At 39.5% G+C, this 24,996-nt stretch overlaps 2 long non-coding RNA genes across 2 annotated transcripts in view; both read left to right on the forward strand.

Annotated features, from left to right (window-relative positions):
• The window catches only part of LOC110679649, a 396,178-nt gene that overhangs the window by 55,996 nt on the left and 315,186 nt on the right, over positions 1 to 24,996 (forward strand). The window lies entirely within an intron of this gene.
• On the forward strand, positions 15,378 to 16,058 carry LOC110679648. Its single transcript, XR_002502678.1, has 2 exons — positions 15,378 to 15,769; positions 15,839 to 16,058. It is a non-coding gene; the product is annotated as an uncharacterized LOC110679648 (long non-coding RNA).

The following is a 24,996-nucleotide window of genomic DNA, read 5'->3' on the forward strand; positions in this document are numbered from 1 at the left end:
ACTGGTGAGACCAGAGAGTGTCCATCCGGTTGGAGTCTGGTTTGCCACATTTGCCGCCGTGACGTGTTTCTGTGTGCAGCTGTCCTCGGGGTTCTTCATTTTGATTACGGCTGACACATTCGGACGGTTGTTTGATTGCACTTTAATTATGCCGATGTGACGAGAAAGCAGTTTTTGTCGAACTTTGGTTGCTGCTCGTGAGTGTCGCTGTGGGTGTGTAGCCAGCTATGCCACTCGAAATTATTTCGAACGAGTGTGTGTCATAGTTCAGCAAACTAGTTTTCGGGGACGGTGATTAAATCCCTCCAGGTCAATCCTAATTGGGACGACAATTTGGGAAGCTATGTCAAAAAAAATGATGCAAATCGAGGATTATATGCTGCTACCAAATTGAATAGCTCACCATATTTTCATTGCCAAATACCTGGAAGCCGAAAATATTTAAGAGAAGGTACAGATAGTCGTAGTAGTGAACACTACGCTAGGTATTCATCAAAAAATTGTGGATCGTGGGATCGAATCCCATCGATCGGGAATCTTTTCAGAATTTCCTCGAAAGCTCTTTGCAACTATTCCGTGTATCAACAAACCAATACGTCGATTGGCAGTGTCGGTTCTGTGGCTAATGTAATAAAATCAGTAGAGACGGCACTACCGCAACTATAGGAATACCCACAACTAAGGGAACATGTACCCTAAATGAAAACACTGGCAATGGAAGCCCTCAATAACTATGGAAGTGCTGATTGTCGACTTGGTTGAGAAGCCGGCTTGCTACGTAACCTACAGATATATGAGACTCAGATACTTACGTAGAATATATGCAATTCCCGCCTAAGAAATCTTGATGTTATAAGGTTTTGAGTTTTTTTTTCGCTTTCTTTAGAGCTTGGACCTAGTTGATCCATCTCGCATCAGGAAGAAACCATGTGCTCCGGTGGGGATCGAACCCACGACTCCCTATTCGCTAGATGGGCGCTTAAACCTACAAACTGTGGAGCCCCTTGAGAGAATCCGACGCTCGAAGGCGAACTTAACTCGATTACCTCGAAACGTGTACCGTAAAACGGGGTAACTTTGATAGTTTTTTCGAAGAAAACTTGAATATTTATTCATGCTGTTTCAAAGAATTTTAATTCATATTTTTAAAACAAGTACTGGTATCATAACTATCGATTCCAGTTGATAGATTTCCAAAAGATTTATTCTTAATGGCTTTATAATTTTTCATATGATCGAAAGTCGGTTTTCTGTTTTGGGGTAACTTTGATAATGAAGCATCACTCGAAAAAAATTGAATTAATTACAGAACATTTGTAGGGCGTTGCATTTCTGACTTAGATTACAAAAATGGTCCCAGTTTGTAAAAATAGTATTCGCTTAGAGTTTTGAGACCGAATTGGAGTTTTACTATAACTAGGCTATCAAGTATAAGTGACGAATTTATTATGACTTCATCAAATAGTGATCGTAGAACAGATTGTTTGAGAGCATTTCAAAATTGCTAAAATCTTATAAATTTTCAATGTTTGCATATAAACCCTCAAATGTACTTGATTCCAACGGAAATAGCTTTAACATGAAGTGTCAGACTAATACTCTTTACTTTTGCATAACAGATTAACAGGAACTTTGTTATTTCGTCTAGTATGTTGAGAGTCTCGCATTATCAAAGTTACCCCGTTTTACGGTACATGTAAACTTCAAAACGTCAAAACCTTATAGCAGCTATTTATTTTATTTTCCACTATCATCTTGTCCCAGAAGAAAACCCTGAAGGTATTGAATTCACTCTAAATTATTTTTCTGTTATTTGCACGAAACATTAAATGTGCCTAAGAAAATATATTTAAACAATTATAATAACTAAAAATTTCACTAATCAAGAACACCTCTTGAGAAAACATTAAATCTTGATAATAAATTTTCGAGCTGTTTATTGGGAAACCTATAAGTAAATAAAAAATCGAGTTTAGTTCTAAATCATTTATGTTGGTAAGCTCCATAAAAGTTAATACGCCAATCGCGCTTTATCCTCGATTTTACTTTAGTATACGCGATTGGCGTATTAACTTCGATGGAGCTTATCACCATTAGTGGAACTTTAGTGGAATTGAATGATATAGGGTAGATGTACCAGTTATGGACATCTTCTTCTTCTTTCTTCTTTTCTGGCGTTACGTCCCCACTGGGACAGAGCCTGCTTCTCAGCTTAGTGTTCTTATGAGCACTTCCACAGTTATTAACTGAGAGCTTACTATGCCAATGACCATTTTTGCATGCGTATATCGTGTGGCAGGTACGAAGATACTCTATGCCCTGGGAAGTCGAGGAAATTTCCAACCCGGAAAGATCCTCGACCGGTGGGATTCGAACCCACGACCCTCAGCTTGGTCTTGCTGAATAGCTGCGCGTTTACCGCTACGGCTATTTGGGCCCCAAGTTATGGACATAGTGGTTCCCTATTTCGTCATACGTGATTACATGAATGTCTTCACATTTTGAATGGTTTTGTGTGTGGTAGTTGTAAGATTTTAGGTATATTTTGATGTTGAAACATTCAAAAAGAATATAAACATAAATGGTGTTGAAATTTCGCACATGGTCAAATAGGGAACCATTATGTCCATAATTGGTACACTTTCCCTACTACTGAATTCGATTTTTCATTAACCTTTTGTCTGATAAATGGGGTGAATATTTTGTGATTGAACCGATATGTGAACACATTGATGCGTATCCACGACTTGTTTGTTTCGCACATGACCTTTTATCTATAATAATTGTAGACTTCGGGGGATATTTTCTGCGATAGCTACATCATGCGGTGGAATTCCCAACATAGTAGCCCAACTCTTGTTGCAAATCTTTACCGAAAAAGTATAGTTTTATGTGAATCTGTTTCTGAGATATAAGTTTCCAAAGTATCAAAATTTCAACTTTTTTTTCACAATAAACCCTTTCCCGTCAAGAACTATCCTCTTTTTAATTTTCTTCTATTTTGAAGTAAAATTGAATAAGGGTTTCTCTCCAAAGCTGCAGCAAAATTGAAATCGATTTAAATTCTATGAATTTGCATTTGGAGTCATTTTTATCGCATTGCATGTACAGAGGGTTAAAAAGGATAGGGAATTTAGTGGAAACTTATGTGAATATACGTAAAAGATAAAAAAAAGTCTTCCGAAGAGATTTGGATTGATAGTTCTGCAAATATTTATCTGTGAAAACATACTTCAAGAGAGTTATGGAATGATTTCTGTGAAGATCTCTTGGGAGAGCTTTGTAGTCTCATAAGAAAGCTTCCGTGACTACATTTGTGACGGACATTTTTACTACGAAAAGATCCTGGACCGACCGGGAACCGAGTCCAGACACCTTCAGCATGGCTTTGCTTAGTAGCCGCGGACTTCATCACAAGTCTAAGGAAAGACCCAAGTGACGCGCTGCACACTACCCATATGTCTTCTAAAGGGTGTTGCAAGTAAGCCCTAACTCCTCTAAAATACCCTGGGCATCGATTCCTCTGGGACTTACTTAAAGGTTTCCGGTCAAAACATCTTTTAAAATTAATTCAATAACTTCTCCACAAATGCCGCCAAGAATTTTTGAGGATTTCCTATAAAACTTAGGAATTTATATAGATTTCAAGTAGAGATTTCTCTAGACATATCTTCAGCAATTGCTTCAGATATTCATTCTAAAGTTTCTGCAGAAATTCCTCCTGTAATACTTTGACATTTTCTCAAGTAAGTCTTGAAAGTATTTTTTTTTTCTAGGAATGTCTCCAGGGAAAAACCAGGGAAATTCTTCTAAAAAATAAATACGTGGGGAACTTCTAAAGAAAATCCTGAAGAAATCCCATATGAAACTAGTGAAAGTTACTCTCAATGAATAATGATCTCTTAAATAACGCCTGGACTCTTGAGGGAATTTAAGAAGATTTGCAAGATAATTTTCCAAGGTAACTTAAAACAAGAAAGAATCGAATTTCGGGATAGCATTTTGCAAGATTTTCTAACGGATTTTTTTTCGAAAACCATTGGACAGAATCTCTGTACAATTTTGTATAGGAATGATCAGAGAAATTAATGATAAATTTATTGTAATATTAGCTCGTGTGAAAACTTAAATAAATTATGTGAGATTGAGTGGGAATTTTTTGAGGAACTTTTAAAAAACCTTTGAAAAAACTGGAGAAATAAAAAGAAATTTATTTTTTCGAAGAACCCTTTGCAAAATTTTGGATTTCTGGGAAGAATTGTGGATGGAGTCTTGAAGGAATCCATATGAAAAGGCGGAGTAATTCTTACAGGGTTTCTTGAAAAAGCTCCAAGCTATTTTTTTCTAAAGCTCTGAGGAAATTACTGGAGGTAGAAGCTTTGGAGTTCTCAGAGATTTCCTGGAGTAAATTCTGGAGAAATTCTTCTAAACATTATTTGGATTATCTCTGGAAGAATTTCTGAGAGATCTCTGTAGGAACCCTGAAAAAGTTCTATAATCACTATGATAATTCCTAAAGACGAAATCCTTGAAAAGACTGTTTGACCCGTTATAGTATCTGAAGGTTTCTCTAGGGACTGTGAAATTTTGCATAAGGATTCAATGCAAGACAAATTAAGAAAGGTTGGAGCCCAGGAAGGCTCTCCAGGAGCTTCCCAAGGAGTTCTCCAAGAAGGAGCTCCCAGAAGCCTCTCCAGGAGACCTCTCCATGAGCTTCTCAGAAGTCTCTCCATGAGCTTCCCGAATTCCTCTCCAGGAGCTTCGCAGAAACCTTTCCATGATATTCCTTGTAGCCTACCCAAAAGCTCCGTTGAAGTCTCTCCATGAGCTTCCTAAGAAGCCTCTCCAGGAGCTTCCCAAGAAGCCTCTCCCGGAGCAACCCAAGAATCCACTCTAGGAGATTCCCAAGAAGCTTCCCAAGACGCCTCTCCAGGAACTTCCCAAGAAGCCTCTTTAGGAGCTTCCAAAGAAGCTTCTTTAGAAGCTCCCCAAGATGGAGCTCCCAGAGGCCTCTCGGGGTGTTCCTTCAAAGCCTCTTCAGGAGCTTCCCAGAAGTATCTCCATGAGCTTCCCAGAAACCTCTTTTGGATCTTCTCAGAATCCTCTCCAGGAGCTTCCCAGAAATCTCTACATGAAATTTCTTGTAGCCTTCCCAAGAGCTTCTTTGAAGTCTCTCCATGAGCTTTCTAAGAAGCCTTTCCAGAAGTTTCTCAAGAAGCCTCTCCTGGAGCTTCTCAAGAAGACTTTCCAGGAGCTTCCCAGAAGTTTCTCGAAAAGCTTCCCATAAGCTTCTCAGGTGCTTCCTAGAAGCCTCTCCAGGAGCTTCCCAACAAGGCTCACGAGGAGCTTCCTAAAAGCCTTTCGAGCAGCTCTCCAATAAGCCTCTCCAGGGACTTTCCAAATGCCTATCCCGGAGCTTCCCAAGAAGCCTCTCCAGGAGATTCCCGGTATCATCTCCAGGAGCCTCCACTTGAAGTCCCTCCTTGAGCTTCCTAAGAATCCACTCCAGAAATTAACCAAGAAGCCTCTCCAGGAGCTTCTCAAGAAGGCTCTCCAGGAGCTACCCAAAAGTTTGTCGAAAAGCTTATCAGAATCTTCTCAGGTGCTTCCTAGAAGCCTCTCCTGGAGCTACTCAAGAAGCCTCTCCAAGAGATTCCCGGTAGCCTCTCCAGGAGCTATCCGAAAGCCTCTTCAGAAGCCTCAGGAACTACCCAAGAAGCCTTTCCAGGAGATTCTCTAAAAGCCTTTTAAGAAGTCTCTCCAGAGGATTTCTAAGAAGCTTCTCCAGGAGCTTCCCGAAACCTCTCTCCAGGAGCTTCCCAAGAAGCTTCTCAAGCAGCTTCCCAGAAGATTCTCCAGGAGCTTTCCAGAAGCCTCCCAAGAGCTAACCGAGAAGCCTCTGAAGGAGTTTTCCAAGAAGACTCTCCAAGAGCTTCCAAAAAGCCAAAATGCCTCTTCAGGAGCTCCCTAAGAATTCTCTCCAGGAGCTTCCGAAGAAGCCTCTCCAGTAGGCCGTCCCTTATTTTTCGAAAATGTGAAATGTTATAAGTTCGTCACTATAAAGTGCTCGTTTTGGTAAAAAAAAAATCAGGTAAAATTTTGTAGTCCGTACGTGGCCGCTAAACGGTCCCCCAACGGCCCAGAAGGTATTAGACGTAGATGGCCCCGTGCGCAAAATCGCTGTTCTAGTGCATGCAGCACGAGTACGAAAAGCCTCCAGAAGCTCCAGCGTTTCCAGAAGCTTCCCAGAAGAAACTTGCTATCAGCCCTGTCGTTTTGATCATTCATTGTATCAACTTGTATTATCATTCATATTAAAACGTATGAATATCCTTTATATTTATACCTTTTTTAATTGAATTTACAAAACAATTTTGACAAAAAAAAAGACCAAACTTCTTGTCTTAACAATCAGTGAGTTTGTTCTAATTTCCTAGATGACAAATTGGTAAACAGCAAAAATTCGGCTTATAGCAAAAGTTTTCAGAAGAAACTGAAAATTCTCGGAAAATGTTTGATCGCGTAGAAACTCTCCATGAAATATTTTACTGGAATTAAGTCACCAATCTTGCATCATAATCTGTTCTAAATATTTGTATGAATGATGCCACAAATATCAGTAGCAATTTGATCAAATCATTTATCAAGATCTAACTGTGGGAGTTCTTCAGAAATTGTCTTGAATATCGTCGATAAATTCACCAATACATTTATAGATTATATCAAGAGTGATGGCACTTTCGCTAGCGCCATCACACACATGCTTTGTATAATACGATGGGACTGTTCTTTGATTAATCCATTATTTAATCCAAAGATTCTTCAATAATTCTCATGGTAATTCTTTATGGAAGTTCCAGCAACTTCTCAAGAATTACTAAAGGAACACTCATGGCAATTTGCCGAAGAACATTTACAGGGTTGGACATAGATATTTTTGAAAAACCATCCATTGATTCATTCGGAAATTCCATAGAACGTTTGTTGTTCCATGTTTTTCTAACGGTTAAAAAAATTTCTTGTAACAATTCTTACAATTAGTTTCATATAGACATTCTCAGTCACTCTTCACACGAGCTTGTATATATATTGAACAGATGATTACAGTTTAATTTATTTTTCAAGCTTTCTGCTAAACTTGTTATTTTTTGTTGAATCGTGGGTAGGACAATCCTTTGACTGTCCTATCCAGGTGTTTTTGTGCGTAGTACATGTCTACTCACTTCCCACGCCACTGATAAGCGTCGTTAAAGGGAAGGGCGTTCAAGCAATCTCGAACACATTGGAGGTAGTTTTATAACCTTTCGTAATGAAAGTAATATATTCCATAAAATTTCAAAAGTTGCATTTATCGAAACATTATTGGATTAAATCATTATAAATTGAAATCAAAATAACAATCAACCAAGCAAACTTTTCTCATAAAACAATAGAATATTCAAAAGGCAAATATATAAAGTACATATAACAAATATTCAAAGAGCTTCAAAAACAAGAATTTCATCACGAACAGGAAACGGGGTAAAAACAGTAAATTTTATGTGTGTGTACAATTGGTTTGTATATTGCTGTGAAATCTTGCAACTCAGTTGCATTTTTTAATTAATCAAAGCAATTTTAAATTATAAATGGATGTAATACATTTATGGCTTTCTTATTCAATAACCAATTATGAAAAAAATATATTTATATACCGACAATTATTAAGAAAACACATTGAAAATTTGGATTTGTTAACCTAAGTTCTTGGAAATTCTTGATAACTTATGAAAAACATTTGAAAATCCACGAGATCGACCACTAGTTTCAACAAATGTAATGCTTCATTGTTAACAACGGGCAAACAAAACTTACTTTTATACACCTATTTCTTTTAATTTTAAAACCTGGTTTTATATAAGTTACTAAGTGAATAAAACTAAATTTAGTCTGCAGCTTATATATTATTCAAAAGAAGTAGAAACGAAAATTGATTCAATTAATTCATTTCCCTTCATCGGTGGGTGTCCTCACTGAATCTATTGGCGCGACAGTTCAAAATATTTCCGCCAGAGGCTCTCTCTCCACACCATCGTTCAAACTGCCAGCATTCTATGGTACCGCTCTTTCTCTCTGCTCTCTACTGACCCGCCGAACAACTTGCACAGTGTTAGCCAGCACCACGCGCTAGGCAGTGAGAATGAGCGCAAAGCAACCAATCACGTGCTTTCGGTCTAATGCTTCCCCGCGTAGTCGGCCACGATTTGATCCAACTTTTGCCGATCCTTCTCCCCATAGCTGCAATCAGCTAGTCAATGCAAGAAGGGGGGAAACGAGCTCCCAGTTACGAAGACTGACCATCCGAAATATGATTGCATCGCTGGGGCAGACATGCAGCAGGCGGTGATGGATTTCGTTCTGGCAGTCTCGCTGTCAGGAGCGATGGCAACGGTTGGCATGCTTGGGTATTAGAGGTTTTAATTTTCGTTTACGAAATTTTTTATTCACCATGGCTTGGCGATAATTGTATATACGAAATATTGTATTATGTAACAGAAATATTTATTACAAATAGAAAAGGATTAATGATGTTTTAATTGGACGTGTCCTAATGTTTGCTGTGAAAACTAAACATTTTAAAAAAGTTGTACAAAATAAATATTAAAAATAATGTTTAAGTATTTTTCTCAATAAAATCTCATAAAAAATGCTAAATTTTAATAAGAAAAAAGAAATTTTTTGTAAATTTATCTAAAAATCATTCGCAGTATTGAGAGAAAAGAGTGAATCAACGCTAATTTTCAACTTTTTTTTGGTAACTCTTACTTAAATGAAATTTCATTCACAAATTCAATCTAATCAATACTGAAACCAGAACACCTCTTAATGTATTATTTTATTTATTTTTTTCAATGAAATAATGAAAGCTTAATCTCTGATAGCTGTTTTTGCAAGAATTTCCCAAATAATTATAGTTGTTTTTCGATATTCTTCATGTTTAAACAATAGGTGCAATATTTACTGTTGACACGTTTTGTTTAGGGGGAGATCCCCCAGTACCGGACAGCACCCAATACCGGACAAAGTCAAAAAATTGAGAAATCATGGTCCAATCAAGATGGTGTATTAGAAGGAAAGAAAGCTATTATGGAGACTAATGTTTGCGTAGAATAACACATCCTTGAAATATGCATGCCTTTTTAAAGAAATAGAAAAGTTTAAAAATCTTAAAAAAATTGACGTATCGCCTTAATATTGAGCCTTTTTAGTAATTATTTTGAATATGAAAAAATACATTGGATCACGCAAGCATGTTCGAAAATAATCCTTATTTGATAGTATAAATGTATTTTGTACTATAATTGAACCAAATACGGACAAATTACAATTTTGGGTTAAGCACCTCCTGTCCCCCAGTTTCGGACAGCTTGATTTGTTATATGTTATCTTTGTAATTATTGCACCAGTGTCTCAAAATACATTCATTTTTCATGGATTCCGTCGATCATGGTATCAAACATGCGATAAAATTAAGAAGAATGAACATTCAGAACAACATCGTAAAATGTGCTATTTTTCATCATATATGAAAGAGGATTTTGATGGACATCTTGTAAACTAAGAAAAACTCAAATTGTTCTTGTAAATGTTGCAAATGCAATGAATTGGCAATTGTATACTATTCCCATAGTAAACACATTCAATGATATTCAAATTTACAGAATTCGACGCATTGTCAGATCGTGTCCGGTATTGGGTGCCACGTTTCAAGATCGATCAATTTGGTACTAAAATACATCATCAAAATGCAATGTCAAAATTCATATTTATATTTTCAAATTTATTTTTATACACTATAAAAATGATAATATTTATCATAAATGGGTAACACGAGCTCATAATACCAATATTTTTCGAATTATGAATTTAGTGGCTTAAGTGTTCGGTACTGGGGGATCTCCCCCTACCTAGACTTCTATCATTGTAAGTTGCAAAAAAAAATTGTACTAACAGAAAATGTTCACCACTCGATGAAGTATTGAACCTTATCACGAACCTAACTAGGGAAACGGAGTTTACCATGAGTGGACATTTATGCATTCAAAACCACCAATACGGAATTCCACCAGGGCAAACTGAATGTCCATTTTCCCGGCAATTTTATTGAACGACCGATTTTTTTTATTCAACGTTCGTCTAGAGAGAGTGCTACTGCAGCATTCGTATTGAAAAAAGAATTTCCACCAGTTGGACGGAGTCGGTTTGTTGTGATGCATCCGTAGTTACGTTTTGCACCCCCACCAGTAGTGTATGGCAAAGAGTGCCAGAACAAATTTGCATTCGGTTGGGTTAGGTTAGGTTGGATTTTTTTCCTGGCTCCGATGATGGCTGTTGCATTGTGATCAGCTTCGCAATGCAGGCATGTTTCGAACGGGCTATTCATTGGGGACTTGAACCGAGGCAAACGAGGAGATCGACCATCATCAGACATGAAGTACCGTTATGACTCGAAATCCGGACACTTAAGCACTGCATTAACTTCAAGCATAATTTTTACAATTAATGATAATTATTTCCATAATGTACTGTGTAATTTAACGTTGTTTTATGTTTATTTTTTAGCATAGTGTAATAAAAATAGCGATTCAAAAAACGTTTAAATATGCGAAAACAAGAGATGTGTCTTGCTCCGAAATCCGGACACTCATATAAGGTTGATTAGAAATCCGGATACTTTTGCTTCGTTTTCCGGACACTTCTTTTTGACGGAACTGTGGCATATTTTGTAAAAAATTCAACTCACCAACTAGATATTTTAGGGTTTTGAACAGTTCACTACACGTAACCACAAAAGTTTCAAGTCGTAAATAACTCTGAAGCTACCAGAAAGGTAAAAACAATTATGGCAAAATTGCTACTCTACGCTTTATGGCAACTATGAGATGCAGTCCAACACGCGTTGAAATGTGTGAGTATCGATACGCATTTCGTTCTTTTATTTTTGCTATCAATATCTTAATGCCTACAACGATACATTAACATTAATAATATACAATTGAAGCAAAAAAATAGTTTACTGCATAAGTGTTACAAGAATATTTAATTTTATGTTATGAAAAAACGTAAAAATAATCATAGTGTCCGGCTTTCGAAGCGTCCGGCAATTCGAAGCAAAACGGTATTAGAAGGGGTGGCGAAGGTTGGACGTTGGTTATTCCGGGCGTTTGTTGGGCACTATCGGTACTCGAAAAGGCTGTTAGGGTGATTTGTAATAAGTTTATTTTTCCTATTTTTAGATGATTGTGGTTGGGTCAAAGCGGAAGAAGTTATGTGATGGTGTCACTAGGGCTGTGCAAATATCGATATTATCGATAATATCGATATTATCGGATCGATTTTATCGATACGATATCCGATATCTATCGGCTCGATATTTTACGATATCGATAAAGCTATTATCGATCCGATAACAGTTCCGATAAATCAGAACAACATTTGTTGTTTATACTACATAATTGAAAATTGATCAATACATTTTAAAAATTCATTTGATATGCAAAGTATCCCTAAGTAATCGACTCCATAATGCAACAGTTGGTGTCAAACGAAGCCAGTATTGTCAGTTACATTTTTAAACATCTCTTTTGAAAATGATCGAATATCGGTTAGATATCGATAATGTCAAATGCGATATATCGCCGATACCGATATTGATTCAATATGATATCGCCGATACCTATAAATCCTCATAGTGCTCAGCTCTAGGTGTCACCTGGAAGTGAGAAAAAATTCAAATAAAATTTGAACAATTCCGTATAATTTCAATGCTGAAATTCATTTTGATGATATTGAGGCATCTATCAATTTGATTTAAAAAATAGTAAATTTTGTGATATGAATTTCGACTATTTCGATGTAACGCACATTATGTCTAAACCAGCAGATTATGCAAATCTAATGTACTTCGGATGTTTTCTATGTTCATCAACAGAAGGTTTTAATATATTCCTTCGGTGAAATTTTGATTCTTTTAGAAATAGCGTGAGACGAGGTTAGCAGCCATAGACCGAGTTAGTTGGCGTAACATTGTGGCGCAGGTCATGTCTTGAAGGACGTAGAGCCAGCAAAAGTAAAGTTAGTAAGTGTCATAGCCATTCGAAACAGTTTTTCAAGCTTTTCATCTTGAGTAGTCAAATATTATTTTGGCCCAACGACCCTTTCAGCTTATTAACCGTTTCGTCCTAACAACATTCGGCCTAATGGCTTTCGGCCCAACGAGTATAGAGCATCTTTGTGTTTGCCATGAGATAAACTATAGCTGAATTAGACTTTTGGCAAAGGAAGCTCTCAGTTAACGACTATTGAACTGCTCATAAGAAGTTGAGATGCAGGTACGGTACCAGATAAGACGCAATTTCATGAAGAAGACATTATAGTAAAATGCAACAGGAACTCAAAACGCTTCCTTGTCTCCATAAAAATGGTGAAACCCCCAAATTTGCATATAGTCTACCCTCGGAAATCGACCTTCAACCCTCAATTTTCTGCTTATCCAAAGAACAGACAAAACCTTGAGCCTTACTTGTGCACTTTTGCAGCAGCTAAAGGTACAGGGAGAATCGCGCCTACGGTAACGACATACAGAGGTCCAGATTTAATGAATCATGAAGGAAATCCGCATTCTCAATATTTTACTATTTTTAGCCATAAATCTGAAACATAATTAAGGGTTTAAAACTAAATTTTGGGAAAATTCACGATTTTTCGATTTTTATAGAACAACATAATTGCTGTTGTTCATATTTATTGAAGATCTTAATTTTTTTAACAAATTAATATTTAGGCAAACTTAAGCAAGCTTCCATAAACGGATATGGCATTATTTTATCGTATATCCCTTAATAATTGTTGTTAAGAATTAATAACTGTCTATCACATAATCTTCGAATAAGTAACATTTTCAGTATTTAATACCTCATGAATTTTAGTCGTCAAAAACTTCTTAGACGATCAATATTTTGTAACTGCTTCTAAGGACGATTTCCATACATATATATATTTATTGATTTTAAGGGTTTTTAAATGCTGATATACCTTAAGCTGATGCTATCCCCGTACACACTGTTGCATGTGGAACCGACAGAACGAAAAAGAAGAAGAAAGTAGAAAAAAAATTAATTTAGTTTTCAAACCCAAATTCTCACGCAAATTGTTGTATTTTTCAAAATATGTAAAATTTTACCCTCGGATAAAAGTGAAGTACAAAATATTCCTATTTTCATTGTGATAAATTTCAAAACAACTGGTATTTCACTGTTATTCCGGTAATGAATGTTGCAGTACCGTTATACCGGTAAAGTGGTCCTTACCAGAAACCCTAATGCTGATTCTAGGTAAGAATAAGTTGTCGACCAGAAACGAATATGCTGTATGTTACAAAGTTTGCGCTTTCTTAACTTAAAATCAAGTTTGAAAAATTGTTTTTTTTGCAAGCAATTTGAAAATCTGGACCTCTGTACGACAGTGAAAACAACAAACGGATTAGGAGAGCCGTGCCCTCACTGCCCACCAACAACGGTCTCCATAAAGTAGAGGATCACTGTCAGCGATACTGAATGAAGCCTAACGACAGTGACACCGGATGGCGGAATGAACATCGAGAGGTGATAGTGCGCTATCATCATCATCATCATCATCATCATCTGTTGTCTCATTCAGCGCAGTTTCGCAGTTTAGCATACGGAATGCGCTTCTGAATTGCACATTTTATGACGAGTGAATGATTCAGGAGGAAGTGGAGCTGAGTAGCGAAACGCTGATAATGACGATTCAATTGTATACGTAGTTTGTTTGTTAATTTAGGCACATTTTTGAATTGAGAGCAGATTTGGCTGGCCGGGTTCCTGAACGGAGAGTTCAATGAATTTTGAATTCAAATGGTGTATTGTTTTTTGTTTCTTTTTTTGTGCTTCGAGAGAAAAATCGTTGATTGCGGAAGAGCTTTTGGAAGAGGGAAAAACCCGAAACCGCTTGCGGATCGAGCCACAATGGAAGGGTAAAAGTTTTAAATTGATTTTATTGTGCATTTGGGCTAGCATTGAGAGCGAAATTTTTTTGGGGAACTTTTGTTCTTGATTTCAATTTTGTTGTTGGGACTTTCAGTCGAAAGGTTCAATCGAGAACAGAATAAATTGATGAAAAGCGACATGTGTACATGACACTGGCTGGCAATGGACTTGAAACGGGTTCATTAGGCATCTGGCGGATTTGTTTACTCAAGTGTAGTTCAAATGCGATGCTGCAATATGTTAGTATTTATCAGTATGTAAATCTATGACAGCAAGTGTTTTACTACTTTGTATTGCCAATAATACAATTCTCGTGTTAACTATCGTTCAGGAGTAACTGCTATTATCGATTTCTTTTAATAGATTTTCTGTAAGGATTCTAACGCTAAATTTAACTACATTTCACTAAAGATTACGAATGCATCACGAGAAAGAACGATAAACGATTGAGCCTTAAATAAACGAACTAGTAAAAAAAAGGATAAGAACCTCATATTGAACCAAAAATAACAATCAAGCTATATATTTTTCTAAGTAAATCTATTCATTTAACATATTTGCAAACAAGAAGAACACACTCCTGTTGCCTTTGAGTAGCATGACCAATAAGTTATTACACAGAATCAGATACAACAAATTAATTTATTGGCTATAATGTGATTGAAACACAATTATCTAAAGTGGTATATTGTATAGCGTCATATTTGAGTAATTTCTTTCTATCTTTATTAACGAGATGTATAGCCCTGGACTAGTTCATCTCGGGACCAACAGCTTTATTTCACTTTCAAAGGATGTCATCACTATAACCACAGATAACAGGCGTTGAAGTCCGGTTGTAAAACTGTGTAAGCCAATTGATGGTAATTTTGAATGGCAACACAAGTAGCAACACCGTGGTGGCGCTGTCATCGCTAAGTTTCCATGACGATGTCAGTGGTGAATATGAAATATTTTAAGATACTGATATTCACCACCGATTGACGCAATTCGCATTGTGGCGTTTCAATTTGAATATTTACACATTTTTTCATGAAATGTTTGTTCTAGCATAAACATCTGTTACCTGTGCTATAACCTTCACGTCATAAGTGTCTCGGGGATGGGATTCGACCCAGGTACTCAACGTGAGAGGCTTGAGTTCTAACCACTACACTAGGCCCATCCCCAATAAGTTGAAAAATCAAAATTGGAATTCTCTAGTTCAAATAAATTCAAATTACAGTGGTTACACTATTATGGGGAAAATGGTCACGATTATAAGTCGCTTTGTTCTGCTTGCAATGTAAATGGAAATGACCCATAATAGTGAGATCACTGTACTTGAAAGTAGGATTGAACATTCAACTTTGCATTAACTCACTCTTACAAGAGTGTCGTGACCGTTATCAATATCTGAAACACAAATGTTTTCATAATTAAGTTTCAGTTTCAATAAACGATCCTCGTCACACGAAAATTCCCGTAGCGTATCAGTCATCATCAGTCCCTTTCCAACACTCAAAGCGATCCTTTCCCGAATATGGCTGCAAAAATAGGAATCTGCCACTGTCTAGTTTTGATCGCTCTGATAATTGTTTCCTCAAATGGATCAGATCCAACAACTTCGGAATCACCGTGTCCAGCAAAACACGTTGACTGCTATCAGGCTTCGGTACGGGAACAACCAGGAATGCAGATGATGATGCTCGGAATCTGGCGTACGGGACCGAAAAAGGGCCGTAAGTGTTGACAAATAAGTTTCTCTAACTATTATGTTATCTGCATCAAACTCGCATTGATTATTCCAGAACCATTTTATTCACTTGAGGATTTGGAGGAAAATCGGAGACTGTTCAAGGAGATGCTAAAAAATCAAATTCCTCTACCAGTTTCAGGGACCCAAGTTGAATAGTTTAATATTTGAATACAAACGTACAAAAATTTCAATGACTGACAGGCAAAGAATGAATTTATACAACTGAAAGCTCAAAGAGGACCTAGATCAAAGGCTGATTTATTTGTCACAAATCATTATTTTCTTTATTTGATTTATAGTTCCAAATATAATAAAACCGTATAAACTATTTTACTTCTCCACGCTCTTTGTGTGTGCCAGATCAAAAATTAAACCTTCTTTGCAAGTTTAATGGCGGAAAAGCTTTAAGGCCGCACGGGATGTCATCATAATCACCCTATCCATTTGAAGAAGCAAATCCCAAGAATCACTCCATATATCGATGCAAAAATGTATCACTATGATTATATATATGTAGTGCACAACCTAATAAATTTTCAGCTTCATCGGTTCACTAAAACTCGAGATTTGCTTCCACATGGTTTTGATGATAGTTGTTAAAGTGAGATAAAAGATAGGGAATATAACACGGTCTCCCGTGTCACCTTAACAATCACCTAAATGCTAGACTCATCAAGGACTTTATGCGAAATCTCTTCAAGCATACTTCATGCTCGTAAAATATAATGTTTTTTTTTTTTACAAAAAAAAAGGTACAATGTGTTGGATTGACGTTCTTCAGGAATCAAGAGTTGGTACGATTTCTCAGATGATGTACCTTCGTATTTCAAGGCTTATATTGTGGTCCGTCGTCAGCAAGGATCCGAGGAAAACAAACTCATCTATTACGTAACGCTGGTTTCTATTCCGATCCGCTCACCGTGAATGGTGTTGTTTTCGACGCATCCACTAGGGTAAAGAATATATTTTGGACCCCTGGGAAATTTTACTGCAAATTTCCCAGTTTAAATTGAAGGACCAACTCAATTTGCATGCAATTTGGAAAGATAGGACTATTCCACACTTCCATCTGCCGTTTGTACATAAAAAATGAGTTTTTTTCTGAAATTAATTTAATTTAATCGGTTCATCTATGCAACCATCACAACACGTTGCACACAGAAATTAAAGCCGTCTCTAATCATGGTAATTTAAAAATTATTATAAACAACATTTGATTATTGTCAAACCCAAAATGTTTGTGTTATGTGTATAGGTTTCTAATAACATGTGAGTTTTAGGAATGGACGGTATTTGAGATTTTTACAAGATCAGAATGGTTAGTCACAGATAACATTTTTTTTTGTGAAAATATTTTTCAATGTAAACAATAGTTATTGTATTATGATTCTATGGATATGCGAGTCGAGGACATTTTTTGGCGTACAACGCATAATTAAAATAATTAAATAACCTAATAAGGGGGCAAAAGTTTAAAAAAAATTGGGAAGCACTGGATTAGACTATGGGCAAGCAAATCATACAACCAGTGTCGTGGACTTAGTCGCAAAACGATAAAAAATGCCGGGTGATGAAAATATATACTTTGAGGGCCCAAAATGTTTTGGTGTGTCCAAAATAATGAAAAGCAGTGCATCGCAATTCAATTATTCTCGACGTTTTTTGGATCCTTCATGACGTATGGGCATCTTTATCTCGTAGAGGAAGTTTTTCTCTACATTTTGGTAAGTTCTTTGATTTAGTTACGCTGTGCAATTCATCAAATGGGACAAAAAAACTAATATCACTTCCCTTCGGGGTCCAAGCTACGACCGTTACCCGACTACCATCTACTTTTGTTACTTCGTACTACTGGTGGGTTTGGGTTGCAAAATGGTGAGTTGACAACCAGGAAGGAGCGTCCAACATAGCGATGGTCCTCACAAGCCCCTACCTCTTACTCCACGGGTCTAACGATGACAAAGAATGCCATCTAAGGGTTGCGTACTTAGCTGGTAGAACAAAAAAAAAACTACTGGTGGGTTTACATATCTGTCATAATTAAAAATGTTCTATCAAATATACACATGGTATCAGCGAAGCAGAAAAAATGACTGGATGTTATGTAAATCATATCTTGGCCAGGCATTGCCAAACAGGTTGTCATGATGTGTTGCAGATCATGACTGTTACTGATAACGATTAGTGATGGTTATTCTCAATTTTCTCAGAATTCAATTCCGGATTTTAATCCAGACTGTTAATCCAGACTCTGCGCATAACACCTTCTGGCGCAATGTTGAACAATAGGCACGAAAATCCATCTTGTCTTAGTTTTAAGTGGCATTCAAGTGAACTGTATTATTTAATTGATATTTGCACACAATTCAACATACCGTCCATTATTATTTTAATCAGCATTATTAGCTTCCTGGAAAATCTGTTCTTGTCCATAAGGCTTCAAAGCTCTGTGCGATTAATGCTTTCGTATGTCGCTTCAAATTATGAACAAACGATGCAGACATTTTTGAAGGATTTGCCAACGGAAGAAGAGGCTGTATACATTGACGAAGCTAGGATTTTTTTCTGGAGGGGGATTAGGGGGGAAGTCAAGAACATTTTTATTTCACAGAAGCAATGGCGACCTCCATATCCCCATAATCCCCATTTTCAAAAAAATCGTAGTGTTGTCACCGATTCCAAGAGCAATACAAACGCTAGTATTTGTTAGGATAGGCTTTAGCTGTAATTATTCAATATGTAATTTGTGTTTACAGGTTTATGTTATGTACTTACAATTTTTCAGTAACCTTTTACACCTCGAAATTCTTCCCTTTATGTCTTAGGCGACGTTTTAGGTTAAGTAGGCTACAATTAATAAATTTCTGGGTTTATAAATCTATTAGTTAACAAATTCATTTTTACTTACGACTAATTGTAAATAGTAGTATTAAGTAGGATTTTTCACAATTTTTAGAATATCAATAAATTTTTAAACTATAAATTGTTCATTCGCACGATGGAAGAGCGCTCACACTATGCTGCCACTTGTTATTTGCCTTCTGCCTTTACCTCGTCAACATCGTAATCGGATCGCTGCTGACAGATCTCGAAGCAACGAAGCAATGGAAAACAAACAGAACCGTCGGCCGTTAGGGCATCTCCATCGCGGGGCGGATTTCGTCGTCACATCCCCCCACCCGTGAACCGCTACCATCGCCTTGGTTAAGTTCACCATTCTCCATGACGTCGAGCAAAGCCAAGTTGGCTACTGACCTGCGATCGACACCAGCTCTCGTGCGTATCCACGCTTGCCGCACTCGTCCATCCTTTCCCTTCACGACTTGTTCAACTCGTCCTCTAACCCACTGGTTTCGCACGTTTCCATTTACCACCAGCACAAGATCTCCTTTCTTCAAATCCCTCACGTGGTCGAACCATTTGCAACGACGTGAAATCACCGGCAGATACTCCGATAACCACCGTCTCCACATTTCATGGACCAAATGTTTCGCCAAGTTCCAACTACTTCTCAACGTCGTACGATAGTCTGTTGGAAGAACTGGCAACTGCTTTACACCAGAAGAACTTCCCAATAAGAAGTGGTTCGGCGTAAGCGCCTCCTGGTCCGCCGATTCCAAAGGGATATAGGTTAGTGGGCGCGTATTAACCATACCTTCCGCTTCGATGATCACGGTTTCTAACGTTTCATCGTCTGGCTTCCTCGATGTTTCCAGCGTTGACTTGATGGCTTCTTTGACGGACCGCACCATCCTTTCCCACACCTCACCCATGTGGGGTGTACCCGGTGGATTGAACGACCAACGGGTGTTCGAATTAGTGAACACCGACGCTTATGCTGTATTTCGATCTTCTATCTCCTTCTGAAGCTGGTTGTTGGCGCCATGAAAGCTGGTCCCATTGTCACTAAAAATTTCCGCCGGCGAACCTCGACGAGAAACGAACCTTCGAACTGCTTGAATACAAGATTCTGTTGACAGACTGTGAACAATCTCCATGTGAACTGCCCGAATACTCAAGCACGTGAAGAGTGCAATCCAGCGTTTGGCGTTGCTGCGTCCCACCTTTACCAAAACCGGCCCGAAGTAATCCAAGCCGACGAACGTAAATGGCCGCACGAACGGCGTCAACCGAGCATTCGGCAGTGGGGCCATTGGAGGCGGCCGCGGTACAGCCCTGCGCACACGACAGAACATGCAGTCATGCACAACTTTCGCAACCAACGTACGCATCTTCGGTATATAGAATTCCTGTCTCATTTCGTTAATCACCGTCTCCCTATTAGCATGACGGAAACGACGATGAAACTTGTCCGCAATAAGAAAGCTGATCCGTGACTGTTGTGGTAGAATCGTTGGAAATTTTGCTGCATACGGAACGTGTGACGCGGCACCGATCCTTCCTCGCATCCGCAGCACCCCAAATTGATCCAAGAACGGCCACAACTTGAAAATACGGCTAGACTTGGATACCACCGAGTACCGAAGCTGTATTTCTTTCTCCTTTCCACTAAGTTGCTTGATTTCCTCGGCAAAGTATTCTTGCTGCGCTTGACTATGTAGCATGATCTCCGCGTGGACCAGTTCCTTTTGCTTCAACACACCAAATTCCAGTTGTTCGCCATTTTTCTTCCTCTTCAAGTTATCGACAAATCGCCGGACGTATGCTGTAATACGAAGCAACTTTTCCCATCGGCCGAATCTCCCAACTTCAATCAGGGGAGCGGGTTGCTCCACGTGTACGCCTACAATACGAACTTCTTCCTCCGTGGTACTCGATGTCACCTCCTGCTTTGGCCATAAGCTTTCCGGCGCCAATAAGAAATCCGGACCACGAAACCAGGTGTTAGAGTCGTCAAAACTCGGTCTCTTACCCCATTTTGTGGCAAGATCCGCTACGTTCAGCTCGGTGTCAATTTTCCTCCACTCCTGCACGTCCGTCGTCGATAGAATTTCTGCCACAAGGAAGCCTACGAACTGCTGATATCGTCGGTGGTCGGCACGCAACCAAGCAATGACCGTCTGGGAATCTGTCCACAAAACGCGACGACTGACTGGAAGCTGGTGCATCGAGATGACACTATTGAGCAATCGGGTGCCCAATACAGCGGCTTGAAGTTCCAATCGAGGGATGGACATCATCTTCAATGGGGCCACCTTTGCTTTGCTGGCTACCAATGCCACCGCTGTTGTTCCTCTCGACTCTACTCGGAAATAGACAACGCTAGCAAACGCCGATTTACTAGCATCTACAAAGACGTGAACCTGGAGAGAAGAGTAGGTTTCGTAGTCCGCTGATGAGAAATAGCAACGAGGAATTCGAACGGAGTCCAGTTGTGGCAGAAAATCTGTCCACCGTCGCCATTGTTCGCAAAGTTCGCTGCTAATTGGTTCATCCCAGTCTACACCGGAAGCCCAAATCTCCTGCATTAAAATTTTCCCGTGAATCACGAAATAGCTGATCAACCCTAACGGATCAAACAGGCTCATGACCACGCGTAGCACTTGTCGTTTGGTCGGCACATGAGCTCTATTCAGCGCATGCTCAAGATCGGCGCGTACTACGAATGTGTAGGTGAGGTTGTCACCGATTGGGATCCTCTTCATACCGAGGACAGACTCCACATTATTCTCCTTCTCCGGGTTGATCATTTTCTCCATCGATGTGGATTTTTTCCCTACGCTTGCTGCAAACGCCGGATCGTTTGAAAGAAAATTCCGTATTTCAAATCCACCTGCCGCATGTATACGACGAACGTCAGTCCCGACCTTCACTGCTTCTTCAACCGTAGGAAAGCTATCGAGATAATCGTCGACGTAGTGGTAGCGGACGATTTCAGTCACCGCCCGAGAAGATTCACTTTCGAAGTCCAGAGCATTCACGTTCTTGACATATTGTGCCGAACTTGGGGAACATGTCGCTCCAAATATCGCCACATCCATAACGTACACATTTACTTCATCCGAGTTGCGATCCCGCCATAGAAATCGTTGATATTGGCGGTCCTCCTGCCGGATGAGAAGGCGATGAAACATCTCCTTTATGTCTCCTGTCAATGCGACAGCATAGAGACGGAAATGATAAAACACTTCTATCAGTGAAGCAAGATAATCCGGACCCTTCAGAAGCGCCGAATTGAGCGATATTCCGTTCACCTTTGCGGCAGCGTCCCAAATAATCCGAACTTTGTTGGGTTTTTTAGGGTTCAAGACTACTCCCAACGGCAAATACCAGCTCTTCTCGGAATTGGTTTTGGAGAGTTCTTCTTCAGTTGCACGATGAGCGTAGCCTTTCTCCTCATATTCCTGTATTTGTCGCCGCACGCATTCGTAAAGTTGCGGTTCCTTGTTAAGTTTCTTCTCCAACGATAGCAACCGACGAAGTGCATCCCGTAGCTATCTGGAAACTGCATGTTGTCCCACTTCCACAACAAACCAGTCTCGAAACGGTTGCCGATTCTGCGAGTGGTGGTCTGGAGTAGCTGTCGTGCTCGCTTATCTTCCTCCGATTCTAAAGGAGATATTGGAGGTTGCACTCCGGAATTATCCAGCGTTATATAGTCGCGGACAATTTTGAAACCCACAGGTAACCGATTCCGTAGCTGATCGTGAACAGCCGTAGATGCTCCAGCCTAAACGACATTTGGCTGCCATGGGTTGACCCCAACCTCCTTCTCGAATCTTCAGTGGAATCGTGAGTTTCAGGTTGTCAAGACCAATAAGGAGCTTCGGTAGCATCTGCGTAGTCGGTGATCGGTAAACCTCGGAGATGTGGGTATATTTCTGCCAAGTCTTTGTAGCACAAGGATTGCGCCGGCAGCCGGAGACATCCCACCGTACGCACTCCCACTATCTTGTAGCGATTCATTGACGATTCGCTGGATATCTCCATCTGTATGATGCGTGAGTTTACTTCATCCCTGGTTCCATTGCAGACTTAATGTCCCAGGTGAACCTGTGACACCTAGTTGCTCAGCTACCGCATCATCCACAAGCGAAGTCTGTGAACCTTCATCCACAAATGCAAACACGTTGACTCGCTGATCTTTTCCGAACAACGTCACCGGTACAATTCGGAATATTGGGCCACAACTACCACGTTTCAACTGACTGGATACAAGATGTGGTACCGCCGGCTCTACGGTATGCAGCAGCGTATGATGACGTAACCGACAACCTTCTATTCCGCATCCTTTCCACGTCTTACATGGCCATTTGCCGTGTTGGTTCAGGCAAGTCCTACAAAGAGCATTCTGGCTAACTATCTTGAGCCGGTCGTCAATGCTCATGGCTTTAAAGATGAAACACTCTGCCACCTTGTGTCCATCCCTCTCGCAAGCAAGACAAATCTTCTTCACCCGGTTGGCTGAAATGCATGAGCAACTGTTTGCTGAACTTGGCCCAGTCGAAGAACTTTCCGTGTGCGCGTGAACGTAACTTCGATCCTTGGGCTTTTGGATAACTCCCTTTGTCTTTGTAGTAGGCTGATCATCCATAACCTCGTAGGCTAACTCCACCAGCGACGACGTAAATCTTCCGAATGTTCCGAGATTAACCACTGCCACGGAGCTCTTGAAGGCCGACCATTTCAGTCGGTAATCGACGGGAAGTTTCGCGACCAGGTCGTGCAACAAAGACGGATTTGTTAGATGTGCTTGTTGCTTTGCGGTCTTCAAGTGTTCGACCAAGCTATCAACCGCTAGCCCGAAATCTACTATACTATCCAAATCATCCATCTTTGGAGGGGCGAGCTGTCGAATCTTTTCGGTGAGTGCCCGTATCAATATTTCTGGTCGACCGTAACGCATTTGGAGTACTTTGATTACGTGGGGAACACTTGCAGGGGAGAGCAGTCTGCACCGCACCATTTCCATTGCTGGTCCCTTGAGACTACGCTGCAGACGGATCAGATTCTCGTCCAGTGAGAATCCGTAAGTCTCTGTTGAACGCTGGAAGTTGCTTATCCAGATGGGCCACTCTTCAGGATTTCCGGAAAACGTTGGCAGATCCTTTCCCATTACTTGCCGCGCTGCTAGCTGCCGACTGGTTGGGCTATTCTCCTCTGGATCGTGAGCACCACCGCTTGCTATACCATGACCTGCCTTGCTACTTGTTGGAACACGGAATCTTCATCCTCTTCAGCTTCTAGTTCGTGGGGAATCTTATCGGTTGAGTGCTTCGTTGTCCTACTTGAGCCCAGATTCGGTCCACGAATTGCACTGAAAACCGCCTTTGATGAACTCTCCAGGACGTTATTGGTACCCTTCGCTGCTGACGTGGATTGTCCGTTTCCCTCTGTCTGCTCGCCAGATTTCTGCAACCAACTTCGAACCTTGTCTTCGGAACTCGTCACTTCACTTCCACTTAAGCTGCTCACTTCACTACCGATTTGCGAAAATTGACGAACGATGCTCTTTTTCGCCTCGAGTGACAACCGTTTCATCTCCAACAAATTCATTTTTACTTACGACTAATTGTAAATAGTAGTATTAAGTAGGATTTTTCACAATTTTTAGAATATCAATAAATTTTTAAACTATAAATTGTTCATTCGCACGATGGAAGAGCGCTCACACTATGCTGCCACTTGTTATTTGCCTTCTGCCTTTACCTCGTCAACATCGTAATCGGATCGCTGCTGACAGATCTCGAAGCAACGAAGCAATGGAAAACAAACAGAACCGTCGGCCGTTAGGGCATCTCCATCGCGGGGCGGGTTTCGTCGTCACACGTAGTTTGTATAGATTTGATCAAATTTGTTTGCGATTTTGTCTCATACACGGCAAAAATCTGATTCCCAAATCATGATTTACAAGTCATGAAATTCATAATTTGGTTGGGTCATGGTTCCTGGAGTCATAATCATCCCGGTGAACCACGTATTCATGTACATCCAAAATCACATATTCGTACGTTTAAAATCAGAATCGCACAAGATGCCAAATATTGGCAAATATTCACTTTCATTTTATGTAGCTCTTGGTGAACAGTGGTAAGGTGTTCGATTCCTAATAGAAAGGTCTCGCGTTCGAGGCTTGCTGGATTTTTTTTAATTTTCATCCAAATTTTGTGGCATCGTATATATGATCGCAGAAAGTCTGAAAAAGTCATGCCAAGTGCGCATATAGTATCCACTTTGGTAGGTAGGAGACGCGTTTAACGATTTTTCTTTATTTAATGATTGCATTGTTAAAATATGGAAATGGAATCA

The sequence above is a fragment of the Aedes aegypti genome, chromosome 3 (genome assembly GCF_002204515.2).
Source record: "Aedes aegypti strain LVP_AGWG chromosome 3, AaegL5.0 Primary Assembly, whole genome shotgun sequence".
Lineage (NCBI taxonomy): Eukaryota > Metazoa > Arthropoda > Insecta > Diptera > Culicidae > Aedes > Aedes aegypti.